Raw genomic sequence first — 16192 nt, forward strand, 5'->3', positions numbered from 1 at the left:
GTGGAGTACCATTGCCTTCTCAGAGACTGTCATGCTAGAGAATTACAAAAATGTGGTTTTAGTTGGTAAGGATTCTGCCTTGTAGAGAGGAGGCCTTTTGAGTTTTTGTCCTAGTGAAGATTTATTGCTCTAATGACCACAACTCTTAATTTAGCCATTATGTGCATGTAAATTCTGTTTTGTTAATGTTAGTGAGGGAGGTAAAGTAGCATCATTCCTATGAAACTAGAAATCAATCACAAGAAAAATATAGGAAAATCACAAAAACGTGGGAATTAAACAACATGCTATTGGTCAACCAGTGTCCTCAAAGGAGATATCAAAACATACCTAGAGACAAATGAAAACGGAAATATAACATACTAAAATTTATGGAGGAAGGGTACTTCCCTGGCAGTCCAGTGGTTAGGATTTGGCGCTTTCCCTGTGACCTGGCTTTGGTCCCTGGTTGGGAAACTAAGATTCTGTAAGCTGTGCAGCCAAAAAATAAAGAAAGCTCAAGTACAATAGTTTAAAAACCAAAATATTTTTTAAATTTTCATAAATTTCTTGACTAAGAAGTAGCCGTACTTGTAATAGTTAAAATAGTTTGTTATTCTCCATTTTGAAATGAGCTCTGTTTTTCTAAGAGTAGAATGAAGTTGGTCACTGAATACAACATCCTTTTTGCTCCCTAATAGTCCAGCAGACATCCAGCATCCTTGATGCTGGAGGTAGGTGACAGTATATACACTTGGGCTTGAAAAAGTTCCTGAACTCCACAAAATTGTATGCAGATAAAAAAATGTGTACACACATGTGTATATATGGTTGGGAGAGGAGATTGGGTTTGTAGTTTTCATCAGATCCTAAAAATAATAAATACAGGAAAGCAAGACATGGGGACCAGGCCCCATAAGACATGGAGGGAGCATAAGGGCCAATTCAGCAGAATGTATTTTGGTTAAGATGGCAAGGCCTTCTGATTGAATTTCGACTACTAACTGTGGATTGCTGCAGCAGAGTCATGGATGTGCTCTATAAACCTGCTTCCTCTCGTGGGCCACATCTCTGCATTGCTCAGGGGTATTTGATGGACTTCCAGTGTGGTCCAGTGGTTGGGAATCTGCCTTCCAATGCAGGCAATGCTGGTTCGATTCTTGGTCGGGGAACTAAGATCCCACGTGCCCCCAGGCAACTGAGCCCATGTACTACAAATAAAGAAGCCTGCACGCCACAACAAAGACCCAGCACAGCCAAAAAAAAAAAGGGGGGGGGGATGGTGTTTGAGATGAGCAGGAGCTGGGTAACTCTGCTGAAGGTCAGAATTTAATCTGTATTTTTAGGGTGAATTAGGCATCCCACTCCAGTACTCTTGCCTGGAAAATCCCGTGGACGGAGGAGTCTGGTAGGCTGCAGTCCATGGGGTCGCTAAGAGTCGGACACAACTGAGCGACTTGCCTTTCACTTTTCACTTTCATACATTGGAGAAGGAAATGGCAGCCCACTCCAGTGTTCTTGCCTGGAGAATCCCAGGGACAGGGGAGCCTGATGGGCTGCCGTCTATGGGGTCTCACAGAGTCAGACACGACTGAAGCGACTTAGCAGCAGCAGCAGCAGGAGGATGCCAGTGTGATGAAAGATGCATGTTTGTTTTACATCAAACCTTTAGAAAGGACTGAAGACCTTTAATTTAGCCACTCACATTTTTTAAGTGAAAAAACAGGATTAAAGAAGTGAAGTAGCATTCTCAGTTCCTCGGTCTTCCGGTTCTTGATCCACAGCAGTTTTTCTTATGTGCTATCTCTTTTGATATGTGGTAGATCAGCTTTTCTGAAAAAGTAATTCTGATGCACAATCATCAGTTTCTGGTAGAGAGTTAGGTAACTCGATCATTCATGAAGAAGAATGTCTTCATGAGCTAGATTACTCAAAGTGTTCTGGTCTCAAAAACATCCCCTCCCACCACTTGGAAGTGTTCAGATGCTAGAAGAGATGTTGCAGAAGGTCAACTGTGACTAAGAGCTGCACAGAGGCTGCTTCCTCTGAAAAAAGTGAGATCATATCAAGCTGTGCACATCTGAGAGCCAGCTAAGACACCAAACCTTCGTAAATGTCAAAATTTTTAAGGTATTTTTTAAAACGTTAAGACTTTTACTGACTTAGTGGCTGAGACCAGAGAAAGCAATGGAAGAGTCCAAAGAAACTGGAAGTTTAGATAAGTCTGTATGTGCTTGGAAGGCTCTTTTTGTTCAGTGTTGAGTTGCCTGAGCTTCATGGACTGAAGGGTGAGCCCCCAAATTCATGTGTTGAAAGCCTAACCTCCAGGCTCAAAGAATAAATGCATTTGGAGACAAGATCTTTAAAGAGGTAATTAATTTAAAATGAGGTCATTAGCCAGTATGACTGGTGTCCTCAGAAGACAAGGAAGTTAGGACACAGACACACGGGGAAGGTCGCGTGAGAACGCAGGGAGAAGACACCCACCAACAATTCAAGACGAGACGCCTCAGACACCTGTGACCCTTTGATCTTGGACTTCCAGCCTCTAGAACTAGGAGAGAATAAACTATTGTTGTTTAAGGCTCCCCCCTCCTCCCACTTCATTGCACTCCCCTAGTTTGTGAAGCTTTGTTAGGGCAGCCCTAGAAAAATAATACAGCATGCAAAAGTCATTTTGCATGAGAAAACTCATTTCTTTTTTCCAGTCCTACAGAAACATTCTTTACAAAGTCTTGGTAAATGCACAATGCAATCCTCCCTTGGGTTCTGTTCCAGAACTTTCTGGATCAGACTCCCAGGCAAGCCTTATGCCTTCCTGACCTCTATGACTGCTTCTGCCATTTGCTCTGAGTCTGGAATGCAGAGAGAGGTTTTCAGATACTGTTGTTCAGACACTAAGTCATGTCTGACTCTTTGGGACCCCATCTCTGTCCATGGAATTTCCCAGGCAAGAATACTGGAGTGGGTTGCCATTTCCTTCTCCAGGGGATCTTCTTGACCCAGGGATTGAATCTGTGTCTCCTGCACTGGCAGGTGGATTCTTTACCACTGAGCCACTGGGAAAGCCCAGTTTTTCAGATACTGGAGCTTAACTCCAAAAGGCACTGAGATCAAGGTCTTTGCATACCTCCTGTGATTGCCAGGGGACTCCTGGCTTGCACCATTCCCATAACGCTACTTGGTGTTCTGCTGCACAGATTTGCAGTGTGGGAGGTGTCCCTCACTTGGTGAGTCTGCAGGGAGGAGCACAAAGCTGGGCTTCGGTGCCCTTCCTGAAGCAGGTGGGGCGGCAGAGTTCATGCTCAGTGAGGGGCTAGACTTGGGGACCTGTGAGCCCCAACACACTTTCCTCCCCTGCTCTGACCAGACCTGGGTCATCCTACTCCCCCTCAACTGGCCCTTCCAGCCCTCCAGGGAGCTCTGGGTGTAGGGAGGGGTCTTTCTTCTGACCACACAGCCTGCAGCCTCACAGGGCTGGTGAGGCAGGAGCCAGGTCCCCCTTGATTCAGATGAAATGTTAATAAAAATGTTTAGCCCTAAGGGTGGGGTAGAGAGATCAATCTCCGTGAACTATTACAGTCTAATAACAGGCACCATGTACTGAGCACATACTGTGTGCCAGCCTAGAGATAAATTCTCCCTGCATCTTTCCAGCAACTCTCCATGGTGGCTCTTATTATACCCATTTTCCAGATGAGGACACAAACTCAGGTGAGATCACTGAGGCGCAGAGAGGAGAAATAACTCTGCTAGGTCTCCACAAGCTAGCAAGTAGCAGAGTCAGGACCCACCACATATCTGGTACAATGTCAGGTGGGAGAACTACAAAGATAAAGAAAAATCCAGACCCTTCTCATGGGAAAGTCATTGATTTATGAGGGAAAATGGGAAAGAAATTATTGCGATATGATGGGCAGGGTATTCTCATTCAATTATGCTGACGATGAGAACACAGAGGGGAGGAGTCTTGAAGGCAAGACTGCAAAGTTAAAGACAAGTTTTGAAGAAGTGATGGCAGAACTGAGTTTTGAAAGCTGAGGAGTAGCTGGCCAGGCAGAGAAAAGGATGAAGCAGAGTTTAGGGCAAAAGCTAAGAATGTGTCTTTGGAGTCCTGCCCCTACTTGGATGCGGGTCCAGTACCTAATAGTTGAAAGACCTTGATCAAGTTTCTCAACATCTCTGCCTCTTTTTTAATCATATTTAAGATGAAAATAATAATAATAATCAGTTGATACTGTTGCTCTGAACATCAAATGAAATAATGAGTTCTGCCTAAAAAAAATAAAATAAAATAAAGTGAAAGTGTTAGTTGCTCAGTTGTGTCCCACTCTTTGAGATCCCACAGACTATAACCCGCCAGGTTCCTCTGTCCATGGAATTCTCCAGGCAAGAATACTGGAGTGGATTGCTATTCCCTTCTCCAGGGGATCTTTCCAACCCAGGGATTGAACCCAGGTCTCCCACATTGCAGGGAGATTCTTTATCATCTGAGCCACCAAGAAAGCCCGAGAAAAAAAATAGGTGCTCAACAAATCATAAAGGGTTTCCATAAAGGACTGTTACAGGGGTATGGCAGGGGATGAGGGATGAAGCTAAAAGGCAGCAAGGTCCAGAGAATGCAGGCCCTGTGTGCTAAGTTAAAGGAGCTGGGCCTTCATCCCATGGGTGGGGGGAGCTGTTGAAAGTTTTAAGCAGGAGAATAGCATGATCAGATATATGTCTTAACAGTCTCACTCTGGCAGCGCAAGGGAGAATGATATTGAGGGAAAGACCAGGAGATGCTTTGATCCTGGTGAGGCATGATTTAGGGAGGGTCTGGATTAAGCAGGGGATGAAAAATGGATGCCAGGGATATTTGATGATAGGATCACCAGGCCTGCTAAACAGAATGGATGCAGAGAGCGAGGGAGGAGAACATACAGAGGAAGAAGAGCAAGAGGCCCATGTGCTGGGGATGATGGGCTTCAAGGTCAGGAGGATGTGCTGTGCAGGGTGTGGGGATCTGAGGGGCATCAGCATCAGGATGGGTGAGAAAGCAGTTGCTCCCTTGGACTGGAGAGTGAGGAAAAGGTGAGCTTAGGGAAATACTCAGAAACCCATTTAAGGGAAGGTTGAAGAATAGCCCAAGAGGTGGGAGGAGAACAAGGAAGATGGATGCCTAAGGCAAGGAAAGAGAGTTTTAAGAAGAAGGGCAGAGGATTTCCCTGGTGGTCCCGTGCCTACTCTGCACTCCCAGTGCAGGAAGCCCTGTTTTGATCCCTGGTCGGGGAACTAGATCCCACATACTGCAACTAAGACCTGGCTCAGCCAAATAAACAAGTAAAAAGAAGGGGAGGGTCTGTATTATCACACACTGTGGAGAATGAGATAGGTGAGAAGCGAGATAGGAGACATGAGATAGGTGGGAGGACACGTGGTTACAGGTTTGTGTCTGTATTTATTATAGTTAGTTGATTAATATCATTAATAAGTAATTGAAAAGACCTGCACACGGTGAAGTCCCAGCTGGGAAGGTGGCGGCAGAGGTGAGAGTGGCATACAGGACAGAAATGATTAATAACTTCCACGGCACTTCTGCTATCAACTTGGTCTTTGTTTTGGATCCCTTCCCGCCATACCTTGGGCTGTCTGCTCCCTGCTATCAGAAAAATCTCCATGGCAGACCAGTTCCTGACACAAAGCAGTTTAAGATTTTCTTGGTCCTGTCTCACCTCTCACAGCTATGCTGCTTACAGCAAGAACTCTCACACCTGTGGACCTTTGCATGTATAGCTCCCATTGCTGAAAATGCTCGATTCCCTCTGTAGCCTGTTAACTCATAGACATCTTCCTAGATTCAGCTCAAGCACCTTCTCCTAGACCCTTTCAGTTTCAGTGAAGTGTCTCTCCTGTGGATTTCGGCAGCCTCTTCTGCTCTCAACTCTCCTGGCTCTTATGTGTATAATTATAAACCTATTTCTCCCTTAAAAGTTGTGACCTCTTTGAGGTCGGGGGCTAAAGCTCACGTTTATATGTCCTTGACCAAACCCAGTGCCTGATGTATGCTGGTGCACAAGAAATATTTTATGAATGAAGAAGACACAGACTGCACTTCTTGAGACTCAGTAAAGACAAATACAATAAAGACAAAGCCTCTAAGGGTGCAGTGTGTGCAGTGCTTTGGGAACTCTTCTTAGAAGACATGGGTTTGATCCCTGAGTCAGGAGGATCCCTTGGAGAAGGAAATGGCAACCCACGCCAGTATTCTTGCTGGGAGAATCCCATGGACAGAGGAGCCTGGCAGGTTATTGTCCATGGGGTTTCAAAGAGCTGGATACAACTGAGTGACTAAGCGCACGCATGCACACGCACACACATATCACAGCTTCTTTATCCATTCATCCATCAAGAGACGCTTTGGTTGTTTCCACGTCTTGGCTGTTGTAAACAATGCTGCAATGAACATGGGGGTGTAGACATATTTTCTTTTTTTTTTTTTTTTTTCAGATAAAGACCCAGAAGCAGAATTGCTGGATAATATGGTAGCTTTCTTTTTAATTTTTTGAGGAACCACCGTACTGTTTTCCGTAGTGGGTGCACCAATTTACATTCTCCATTATGGTACATGACTGTTCGCTTTTCTCTACATCCTTGCCAGCGCTTGTTGTCTCTCATCCTTTGAATCATAACTATTCTGACAGGTGTCAGATAATATCTCATTGTAGTTTTGATTTGCATTTTCCTGATGATTAGTAATATTGAGGGGTTTTTCATGTACCTGTTGGCCATTGTTCTCTTGTTTGGGAAAATGTCTGATCAGGTCCTTTGCCCATTTTTTGATCAGATTATTTGCTTTTTGCAATTGAGTTGTATAAGTAATTTATATATTTGGGGCATTAACCCCTTATAAGATATATGATTTGCAAATATTTTCTTCCATTCCATAGGTTGCCTTTTCATTTTGACAATGATTTCCTTTGTTGTGCAGCAGCTTTTTTTACTTTGATGTAGTCTTGTTTATTTTTGCTTTCACTGCCTTTGCTTTAGTGTGTGAATGAGCTCTTAACACTGCTTTTGCCTTGAAGGCATTTACCAACTCAGCAGGGAACTGTTATGAAACTGATTACAGTTTCGATTACCTCATGGCTTGAGAGGGACAGAAGTGAAAGTCCAAGGGACATCTAAGGTGAGAGATAAGAAAAAGCCAACTCTCCCTAATCCAACTCATGAACTCAAGGTCAGGTTAGACAGAGGAGATGTAAACCTATGTTCTTTCAACACAGGGGTAAGATTCTTGTGAGATGATAAACCAAACCTAGCCTCTCTGAGAAATAGTAGACTAAATTTGCATTTCAGAGATAGTACAAGAAAACTCAAGCAGGAAATTTAGCTGAAAGTGGTTCTGGTTTTGATAGTGCCCCACCTGGCAAAAGGGAATGTTCTATTGGAAAATAAAATCCAGTTTCTTTGCATTCTTGCCAGTATTTGCTGTATCAGTACTTTTCATTTTAGTCATTCTAATGGATGTTATTATTTGATATCATTGTATACATGTATTGTAATTTTGTATGTTGATCTTGTATCCTGAGATCTTGTTGAAGTCCCTATTCTAGAAATTTTTTTTTAATTGTTGATTTTTTGAGGTTTTTTTTTTTTTTTTTGGCACACAGTCATGTCATCTGAAAATAGGTATAATTTAATTTCTTATTTTCCAATCTGTATGCTTTTAATTTATTTTCCTTGCCTTATTGCATTGGTTATGGCTTATAGTATATTGAATAAGAGTTGTGAGAGCAGAAATCTTTGCTTTGTTCCCAGTATGAGGAGGAAAGCATTCAACATTTCACTACTTAGTATAATGTTAACTGTAGGTCTTTAGTAGAGGCTACTTTTTGGGTTGAAGAAGTTCCCTTCTATTCCTAGTTTGCGGAGAGGTTTTTTTTTTTTTTAAATCATGAATGGGTGTTGAATTTTGTCAAACACTTTTCCACATTGGTTGATATGATCATATGGCTTTTCTTCTTTAGCCTGTTAATGTGGTAGATTAAATTTTTAAAATTGAAGTATAGTTGATTTCAACGTTGTGTTAATTTCTGCTATATATATATATATATATATATATATATATATGAGAAAGTGAAAGTGTTAGTTGCTCAGTCGTGTCCAACTCTTTGCAACCCCATGGACTGTAGCCCCCAGTTTTTGCCTCCAAACATCATTTTCCTACTGTTCCTGCATTGCATCCTTTGCTATAATAAATCTTAACCTTGAATATAACTTTATATGGCATCCTGGGAATCTGTTCAATGAGTAACCAAACTAGCTGTGGGGGCACTGAGACAGGAAGCTGCTTTTTCTTTTTTTTTTGAAACTACAAATTCAATTTTTTAAATTGTTAACAAGATTTTAAAAAATCATATATTTATGGCTGCACTGGGTCTTCGTTGCTGCACGCAGGCTTCCTCTAGTTTGGTGACTGGGGGCTCCTCTCTGGTTGTGGCGCACAGACTTCTTGCTGTGTGGCTTCTCTCGTTGCGGAGCATGGGCTCTAGGCGTGTGGGCTTCGGAGTGTGAGCTCAGTAGCTGTGGTGCACAGGCTTAGTTGCTCTGAGGCATGTGGAAGCTTCCTGAACCAGGACTGAACCCATGTCTCCTGCACTGGCAGACAGATTCTTCTCCACTGAGCCACCAGGGAAGTCCAAGAAATACACTTTAAAAAAACAAAAACAAAACTGGAATATAGTTGACATACAATATTATGCTAGTTTTAGGTGTAAAACATAACAATTCAACATTTAAATATAATAAAAAGTGATTACCACGATAAGCCTAGTAACCATCTGTCACCATACAGTTATTGTAGTATTATTGATTATATTCCTTATGTTATATATTCCCTCCCTGTGACTATTTTAAAACCAGAAGTTGGCATCTCTTAATCCCCTTCACCTGTTTTGCCCAACCCACCACACCCCCCCCCCCACCCTCCTCTCTGTGGACAACCACCAGTTTGTTCTCTGTATCTATGGGTCTGTTCCTGTAGGAAGACTACGTGGATAGGGAATTGTGGAATTAATGTTAGAGCCCAGGGTTCCTGTCTCCAAGTTTCTCTGTTGATAATAAGGTCCAGATATCACTCCCAAGGAGTTCCGTTTCCTTCCATACCGGCCTCTCAGCTCTTGCTTAACAGGCTCCTTTATTCTCCACCTAACTTGCCATGTCATGCTTTTCTTCTTCTTTTTTTTTAAACCAAATCCTATCTTAGGGATCTTTTCCTTATTCTTTTCCAGACCTCCTTACTCCTGGCCCTCTCCTCTCTCTAGGTCAAATCATAACTTGCTTTTTTTGGAGACCCCAGCATACTAATGTCTAACCCAGTGGTTTTCAACAGGGGGATATTTGTCCCCCTCAAGGGATACTGGGCAGTGCTTGGAGACATTTTAAAAAATATCTTTTTGGCTACTTGAGTGGTATGTGGGATCCTAGTTCCCCGACCAGGGATCAAACCCACGCCCCCTGCATTGAAAGCTCGGAGTCTTAACTGCTGGACCACCAGAGAAGTCCCTGGAGGCATTTTTGACTGTCATAACTGCGGGTTACTATTGGCATTTGATGGGAAGAGGCCAGAGATGCTGTTAAATATCCTACCACGCACAAGTCAGCCCTCCCTGAGAGGGAGTTATCCAGCCCACAATGTCAGCAGTGCCAAAGTGAAGCAGCCCTACCTTAAGCCTATGCCTGGGGAGGCTGCGTCTGACTCCTGACCGGCTCTTTGTAGTTAGAGCAGTTGTGCCAGGCCAATCAAGGCTGTATTGCTTTGAATTTGTGGTGAATGACTTGACAATCCATGGCTTTGTGGGCTACATGGAGGGGAGTGGCTTCCTGCCACACAGCCAAAGGATAGGGCTTTGAACCTCTTTAGAATTCCACGGAGACTGAATTATAGTTGCCAGGATCTCAGTGTGGGACGTCAAACCCAACAACGGGTGGGTCACAGCCTCACCCACATGCTGGCCTGAGGCTTCAGTGGAGTGCTGGAGTGACAGGCGTCATGATGATGGTGGTTTCTTTCCCTGAATACTGGCACTCTACTGCTTGTCCAGCGTGGGCTCCCTGGTGCTTATGTTTTTATTGCTGGGTTTTGTGGCTGTGATTCTCATGTGTGTGCTTTGCAAATGACCTGGTTCAGTACAACTTGGATGAGATAATGACTGACCAGGGTGACAACAGCTGGAAAACTATCTATACAGATGTCTTCCGCTTTCCTCCACACTGTGGTCGGCTCTGTGCTGAGTTTGGCCTAGGTGCCCAGAAGTGTGGGGCATTGATTTCCCGATCTTGGCACTGGTGAAACGATGAGAATTTTTAATTAAAATTTTTGGCTCTACTGGGTCTTCATTGCTTTGTGTGGGCTTTCTATAGTTGCGGCGAGTGAGGGCTACTCCCTAATGGCTGTACGCTGGGCTTCTCATTGCAGTGGCTTCGCTTTCAGAGCACGGATTCTAGGGCACCTGGGCTTCAGTGGTTGCGGTACATGAGATTAATTGCCCCTCAACATGTGGAATCTTCCTGGACCACAGATCAAACCTGTGTCCCCTGCATTGGCAGGCAGATTCTTTGTTGTTGTTATTTATTTACTTTGGCAGGCAGAGTATTAACCACTGGACCACCAGGGTAGACCAGTGATGAGAATTAAGAATTTCTCTCAAGGGGTAGAAGTAAGTAGGTAGTTGGTTCAGAAAAGATTTGTGGATCTTCTTTTCCACCCAAGATGAAGGGCAGACCTAAGACCATCACTCCAGCAGTGACAAGTGTTATTTTATTTTAGGTTTTCTGTACCAAAGAACTGAGTGAGACCATTTTGCTGGAATCCTGGCTCTGGGAGAATTGGGCTAATTCCTCTGAAATTGCTGGAGGCAGGACATGTGACCTAACAAACTTTCCACTGCTACCCTGAGGCATTCTTACCAGGGTGCTGTATGGCTTGTTGTGTGTATCGTCAGGGGGCCATTAGCTTGACGCCATGTGGTTGTAGGTCCCAGTCTGCTGCTTCTCTGGCTACACATTCAGCCATCTCTTTTGGCAGATGGTAGGCCAGCGTTGGGTGTCGTTCCTCAATCTCTCCATTCATCAGGCTCTTCTCTGATGAGGATTTCTGGTTCCCTGGTGGGGTAGGCCTTGATGTAGGAACTTAGAAATGTCATAGAACCTGGAAGAGAGTCAGGGTGAGTCTTCCTGTCTGGACCCTCACATGCCTGCTGGCTTGTCCAGGATCCACCATCCATCCAATATCTTGTTCTTTTATTAAAAAAAAAAGTTTTTGGCCATGCTGCGTGGCATATGGGATTGAACCCATGCCCCCTACAGCACAAGTGTGGAGTCTTAACCTCTGGATTGTCAAGGAAGTCCCCAATGTTTTATTATTTAAAAAAAAAATTTATGTCGATTTATTTGACTGTGCCAGGTCTTAGTCGGGGCACGCAGGATTTTTTTTTTAGTTGTGGCATGCAAACTCTTGTTGCAGCATGTGCGATCTAGTTTCCTGACCAGGGATGGAACCCATGTCCCCTGCACTGCAAGGTGAATTCTTAACTGCTGGACCACCGAGGAAGTCCCTCCCTAGCTTATTTTTAAATAAAATTTTTATAATAGTTGTAGGTTTATAGAAAAGTTGCAAAGGTAGAGAATTTCCATATACCCACATGCAGTTTCCCCTATTATTAACATTTTATGGTACACTTGTCATATTAATGAAACAATGTGCTATGCTGTGCTAAGTTGCTTCAGTCATGTCCGACTCTTTGTGACTTATGGACTGTAGCCCGCCAGGCTCCTCTGTCCATGGTATTCTCCAGACAAGACTCCTGGAGTGGGTTGCCATGCCCTTCTCCAGGGGATCTTCCCAACCCAGGGATCAAACCCACGTCTCTTATGTCTTCTGTATGGGCAGGCAGGTTCCTTACCACTAGCGCCACCTAGCAAACTCCAATGAACCAATACTAACATATTTTAGATAAAGTTCATACTTCATCTAGATTGCCTTAGTTTTTACCCTATGTTCTAAGATGCCATCCAGAGTAATCACATTTCTTCATGTTTCTCAGGCTCTTATTAGATATGAGAGTTTCTCAGACTTTTCTCGTTTTTGATGACCTTGACAGCTGAGGACTCAAGACACTTTGTAGAATGTTTTCACCTGGGGTTTGTCTGAAGTTTTTCTCATGATAAGACTGGGGTTATGGCCTTGGGGGATAAAGGCCACAGACAGAGGCAAAGTACCGCTGCTGTCACATCATATCAAGGGCATCTACTCTCAACATGTTGAATCACTGGTGATGTTGGCCATTGCCTGGCTGAAGTAATATCTGTTGGGCTTCTCCACTATAAAGTCCCCCAACCCGTCCCATTTCTGTACTGTGGTTTTTGGAAGGAAGTCATAATGTACAGCCAATATAGTATCCTTTTTAACACATCAGATCTTGCCTTTCCTCTTATAAATGCTCACTTAGCAGAGGCATTAATTTCTACTGAGTCCATATTTTTCCAAACATTTAATTTTAATGTTCTTTACACCAATACCAAGCATTTATATAGCAAAGATGAATTTTAAAAAGGCATGATTTGAGAGACTAGTTTTCCTAATACTTCTGAGAACTCAAAACTAATGTCTTAAGAAGGCCTTTAAATACCATAATAGCCATTTTTAGGAAAAACTTAAAACCATATGCAGCTTTAAGACCAACAGAATTATTCTGAATGCTTCCCTTTGTCTCAAGGCAAGTTATTAGAAGAAATAGGATCATTTCAGTTCTCTTTAGAAAGCTTATTTTAAGAAGAGTCTTGGATCTTAAATATAATTTCCTCACGACTCTTTGAAGTTCCAAAAAGGGAAGCATGATTGTTAATGTTATATTTGTCCCTTTGTCATAGACAGGGCTATTTTCAGACTAGATAGAATGATCTGTGCTTCGTGCAGACTTCACAGTACATTGAGGGCTGTGGAAGAATCACCCTGAGTGCACACGTGGCCATGTAATAGGACTTGAAACATGATGTTACCCTTATGTAGTACTGAAGACCATCTGAAGTTTTCTATTTTCGCTCTTATGACCTACTTATTAGAACCATGACTTGTTTGATGCTGAGTTTCTGGACATGAGTAGTTATTAAGAGAAAATACGACTTTTTTTTTTTTTTTTGAACAAAATGGTTCCAGGAATACATTGTAGGGGAAAAGGAAAAGTGTTTAAAATATATTGTTAAAATGCTCCCTGTGTTGAGAAACCTTTGTGCAATCCCTGACTTCATAATAAATAGGACATTTTGTGAGGAAGTTCCATTATTCTCCTTTTGCCCTTTTCCCTTTGATCGAATGCCACGGTCATATACGTGACTGGCCACATGCCACAAGAGTCCCCAATGTCCACTCTTGAGGACAGTGTTCCATCTCTAAGTGACTCTCACCAGCTCCAACTTAGCCACCTTATTTTTACCCATGAGCATTTTGAAAAAGAAGAGTAATGAGGGAAGTAACCTTATAAGATATTGAAACAACTTATGAAGCAAAATAATTAAGATAATGATGTATTGGTGGAGATACAGACCGATAAATAGAGATTCAAGAAAGAACCAATTCAAATGGAATTTGACACATGATAAAGGTAGCATTTCAAAATAGCTGGGGAAAGATAGTTATTTACTAGACAGTGTTGAGAGGTGGTGGGAGGGAGAAACATGGATCTTGACCTAATTCCTTACATTATATTGAATTCCACTTGGATCCAAAATTTAAACTTAATAAAATTAAACCATAAGATACTATTATAAAGAGTTAGCATTTTAACAGTTCCAGAATGGAAAAAGTATAAAATTATGCAAAATTTAGAAGCTAAAAATAAAAAATGCAGTAACCTCTGTTTGATTTAAAGACACACACATGCATGCACCCGCACCAACTCAAAAGACAAATGCCAAATCTGAAAGACTCTCTGCAACCATTTCATACACGAAGGGCTAACATTTTCAGAGAGTACAGATGTTCTTTGAGTGGGGAAAATAAAACAAAAGGCAAAAAACGTAGGAAGAGATGCCTAACCTTACTCGTAATCAAATGTAAATCATTTCTGTCCCACTAGGCAATGGCACCCCACTCCAGTACTTTTGCCTGGAAAATCCCATGGATGGAGGAGCCTGGTAGGCTGCAGTCCATGGGGTCACTAAGAGTCCAACACGGCTGAGCGACTTCGCTTTCACTTTTCACTTTCATGCATTGGAGAAGGAAATGGCAACCCACTCCAGTGTTCTTGCCTGGAGAATCCCAGGGATGGGGGAGCCTGGTGGCTGCCATCTACGGGGTCACACAGAGTCGGACACGACTGAAGTGACTTAGCATAGCATAGGCTAAAAACAATGAAAATTCTGGAGGTGAGACATTCAAGGCCACCAGGACCAGGCACCTTCTTTAGGTTCACTGTGCCCTCTTTTGCATGTGGCAATCTTCCTCCACGTGCTTATAGAAGGGCTGCTGTACCTCCATCACGACCAGGATCCAGCAGAAACAAGGGGGCGGGTAGGGAAAAGGCCAAAGGTTCTTGCTCCAGAGTCTGCTCCCTGTCACATGTTTTTCTTGGAAGCCCAATTCTGATCCCATCTCCTTTGCTAGAACTGTCCTGGGGCTGCCTGGAAGGATGGGGAAGTGATTTTTTTTTAATTTTTATACTAAAAAGTATACCACTTAGGGATTTTCACTAGGTGAACATGCCTGTCTGACCAGCACCCAGATCAAGAAACAGTGGCTCCTTGCCACTGCCCACATGCTCTCTCCCAGTCACTAGAGAAGGTGAGCATTTCTAATGGGCACTTTCTCACTGTGGCCAAAATTGGGTTAAGAAAGAACAAGAGAATATCAGAGACCAGCAGTCGGTTATACCCTTCACTTTTTATATTTGCTCCAAAGGCACTCTTATCATCGATTTGCTCAAATCTTTCATTCTCAGTCCGAGAAATTTTATATTTTAAGAGACAATGGCTGAAATTTACATTTCCTGTAATTTCATATGAGCCTGGGACCAGGAACACCTGGTCTGAATGGGAACTTTCTGCAGTCATAGATTCATAGGCAGCTGCATTGAGATGGTCCCTGGGGGACACTGACCAGGTCTGAGTTTTGAGGTGTCCGTGAATACAGAGACATCCTGGAGAATCCGTCCCATGAATGGGATGAACATGAGAACATTCGCAATTCATACACATTTTTTAAGCAGTGAGAAAACCCACAAATAAGATAGGTATGGCCAAATCTTAGAACAGAATTCAGAATTTATTCCTTATTACAGTGCACTTCTTGGAGAAAACATCTTTGTTATGAAACAGAGGCCACTTTTCTCCTGGCACCCCGCCTCCCTAACGTTCATCTTGGAGAGAATCCGTTTGCAGGAGGCATCCGGCAGCATCCTGATACCAGCTAATTCACATGCAGCAGAAACTCTACAAATGCCGTAACTGTAAGGGCTTTCGGGAAAAGCAAAGCTCATTCAACGTCAGAGAATTCACACTGGAGAAAGACCACATGCGCGTCAGAGCTGTGAAAGCGCTTTTAGACAGTGCTCAGAGCTAATTAGACATCTGGGATTTCAGAGTGGATAGGAGCCCTGGGAGCAGAAGGGATGAGGAAGAACCTTCAATCAGAGTTCCAGCCTTGGACAATGTGGGCTGATTCACCAGGACAGGAAGCAGGCGTGTGTGTGAATGGGGGAGGCCGCCGGGGGGAGGCGTGGGGGCACACTGAACTCATTCACGCTGGAGAGCGGCCTGTGAGTGGAACCAACGTGGAGCATCATCTTTGGAGAATTTACAGGAAAGAAACACTCTTATTGGAAAGATTGTGGGAGAGCTTTTAGCCAGTAATCAGGCTAATTCATTCTGGAGAAAAGCCTTGATTGTGGAGAATGAGGAAAAGCCTTCAGTTCTTTTCCTTATTGGATTTCATTTTTTTTTTAATTTTTTTTATTCCTTTATTTCTCATGTGTTCCCCATCCTGAACCCTCCTCCCTCCTCCCTCCCCATACCATCCCTCTGGGTCGTCCCAGTGCACCAGCCCCAAGCATCCAGCATCGTGCATTGAACCTGGACTGGCATCTCGTTTCATACATGACATTTCACATGTTTCAATGCCATTCTCCCAAATCTTGCCACCCTCTCCCTCTCCCACAGAGTCCATAAGCCTGTTCTA

The sequence above is a fragment of the Bos grunniens genome, chromosome 25 (assembly GCF_055505025.1).
Source record: "Bos grunniens cultivar Pamir isolate PY7600 chromosome 25, Bosgru_T2T1.0, whole genome shotgun sequence".
In the NCBI taxonomy this organism is placed as follows: Eukaryota; Metazoa; Chordata; class Mammalia; order Artiodactyla; family Bovidae; genus Bos; species Bos grunniens.